The sequence below is a fragment of the Mirounga leonina genome, unplaced genomic scaffold (assembly GCF_011800145.1).
Source record: "Mirounga leonina isolate KUSES-001 unplaced genomic scaffold, KU_Mleo_1.0 Mir_165, whole genome shotgun sequence".
NCBI lineage: Eukaryota > Metazoa > Chordata > Mammalia > Carnivora > Phocidae > Mirounga > Mirounga leonina.
In genome coordinates this window covers 64,443,039-64,445,718 of record NW_023270415.1, presented here as the reverse complement: position 1 = coordinate 64,445,718, position 2,680 = coordinate 64,443,039, and the positions used below count along the sequence as shown (strand labels likewise).

The window sequence follows — 2,680 nt, the reverse complement described above, 5'->3', positions numbered from 1 at the left end:
GAACTGTTAAAGACACCTCCTAACTACCCCTTTTCCTCATTTCTGTTCCATCCAATGGATTCTCTACATTTCTGTCACAATTCTCCTTCTAAGACCTAACTCTGAATACAAAGGTTTAATTTCATCTCATTGTCAACAAGATAAAGGCATTAAATCTCTACAAGTGCCTTCAAGGCTAATAATTTTCTGTTTCTACCCTCTCTTGAAGGCCTTAATCTTACTATTTTTTTGCAGTCCTACTAAAATAGATTGCTTTGCTCCCTCTTGCACACACTTTGCCCTTTACTTTAGTCAGCTTTCTTTCAGGCAGAAATTCTCAGAAACCTCAACATGCTGATGATGTTTTATGAATCTGCAAGGAAGGGCCATCACATGCAGAAATTTCCACACTTAGATGACTAGGGTGTCTGTTCCACAGGGATGTTAGGTCACATCGGGACTAACATTGTTATCTTGCAGAATATAGTTTAGGTAACACTAGTATATAATTCCTGACACCACAAGTTGGATTTGTTTTCACTTAAATCTAGAAAAAACATGCAACACTTAAGCTCCTTATTTCTTGAGTAATCAGCTCCAGGTGCGGAGACCACAGGAATAAAGGGGAGGAGTCTTCAGGTTCATTTGACTCAGCCTTTGAGCCAAGAGACCGGCTCCTCTCCAGGGGTTCAGTTTGCCCATTTGCTGTCAGAAAGCTCTCCCCACTCTGGCTTCAGCAAACCCGGGTGACTTGTTTTAGCTCTGCTATTCAGGGCAACCAGGAGTTCAATTCTGATATGTCAGGGAAATGTTTGAAGAGTAGGTGAGACTAATGTTTGAAACAACTTGGCGTCGTATAGGGCACTGACTGAGAAGAAGCACAATGGCTTCATAAACTTCAGTTTATGGGAAGTTCAGTTTAAGGGAAGGTTGCCTTATATCTTGGACTGAGTTGGGTTGTCGAGTTGAAAAAGTCAAATACAATCATTTTTTTAACCAGGTCGGGAGAGGATTGTACACATTCTCTAAGAAAGAACGGAGGCAGGACACATCCCACTTTTTAAGACAACACGTGATGTGTCTCTTCCAGTAAAACACAAAGAACATTGATGAAAGTCTTAAGGAAATAAAAATGTTGGAAAAAGGATCTCTGGGATCAAAGTTGAAGGGCTGTTAAATGAAGCTATCAGTACCATCCCTGTACAAAGGAACTTTGAAGTTCATTGAGTCCAACTCAGCTGCCTCAAATCTTTGTTGAAATTGAGTCAGCACCTAAAGAAAGAGAGGGAGAGAGAAGGCTCCTTATCCCAAAGGAATCAACTGCAATCCAGTTGATTTTAGCACCGAGCTCAAGATTGTACAGCTGGCTACAAACCCTGAGGCTAGCATCTGGGTCTCTTCTATCCAGATGTTTTGGCCTGCTTTATAATGCAGAAAACCTCAAATTAGCAATTTCTGGGCAGCTACTCTCCTCTTAAATCTGACAGATTGAGGCTATGCTTCAATCCATTCCCCTCAAAGAGAGTTGTAAATTATAAGCTTTTCAGGTTTATGGGTCTTTGACATTTAGACTTTAAATAAAAAGCCACCCTGTGCTGTCTACAACAATACCTGAAATTTTCACTACCATGAAGAAATATCTTAACCTATCAAAAATAGATCTTCTAAAGTTCTTTCCCTCAAACAAATCGTTGCCATACTACCCACTTTGGAAGTGCACAAGGCCAGAACAAGTTTGGATGTCTCACTTATTTTATATTTGGGCTTTGGTTGCAGATTGACTTAAACTGGAGAAAATTACCCCACTTCTTTGAGCCTTATTTTCCTCATCTGAATAATAATGGAGATGATACATTTCAAAGTTACTGTGCAATCAAGACAGCCTATGAACCGTCCCTAGGAAAGATATTTGCCACATAACAGAAATTTAATAAAATTTTCTTTTCTTTTCCCCTCCTTCCTAAGCAACTAACTTCATTTATGTTCCTTTCTTCTTCTTCTTCTTCTTCTTCTTTTTTTTTCATTTGTTCCTTCCTTCTTAAAATTTCTTTCCATAGCAAACCACTGGACCAAAGGCTGGGACATTTAACTCAAATACCGAGGAATTTTACTTCTCAGAAATGCATTTTATCTTAACTTTTTTTTCCAGGTTCATAATGTATTGTGGGGACTATCACATGATGAGTGGACATTAGCTTCTCCAGGGATGGGAACTTAACAGCTTAAAACACAATTTATGTTGCTTTCACAGCTAGTGTGTTTTTAGGCTGTAACTTGAAGTATAAGACCATCACAGCAAGACCTCCATATGTGGTCAGGACACAGTTCATTCTACCTGTGAGAGTATAGGAGTTAAATTTTTTTGGATACCAGTGAAATGGAACGGGGCAGCAGTTTCTGGACCTGCCATGATTTCAATCTTGCAAAAGGCACCAATTCCACTGGTTGTGTCCTTCAGTGCACTTCAAAAATGCATTTTAAACCACCCATTTGGTGGCTTCTATCCAGCCTGAAGATTTTTTTTCCCAGGAATAAGGGGACTTCTTTTCCTTTAGACACAAAGCAGGTAAACTGTTATAATTGCCTAGTATGTTCTGACTTTGAGAAGAGCACTTAACTCAATACAATTTTGTGTCTGACAAAGTAAATATTCTGTAATGCCTAAAACATGGTAGGGGGACCAGTAGGAGGAGCATGGCAT

The 2,680-nt window shown here is 39.4% G+C and overlaps 1 pseudogene; it reads right to left on the bottom strand.

Moving 5' to 3' along the window:
* Nucleotides 1-2,213: 2,213 nt before the first annotated feature.
* On the bottom strand, nt 2,214-2,389 carry LOC118014777 (annotated as a pseudogene).
* Between the last annotated feature and the right edge of the window lie 291 nt (nt 2,390-2,680).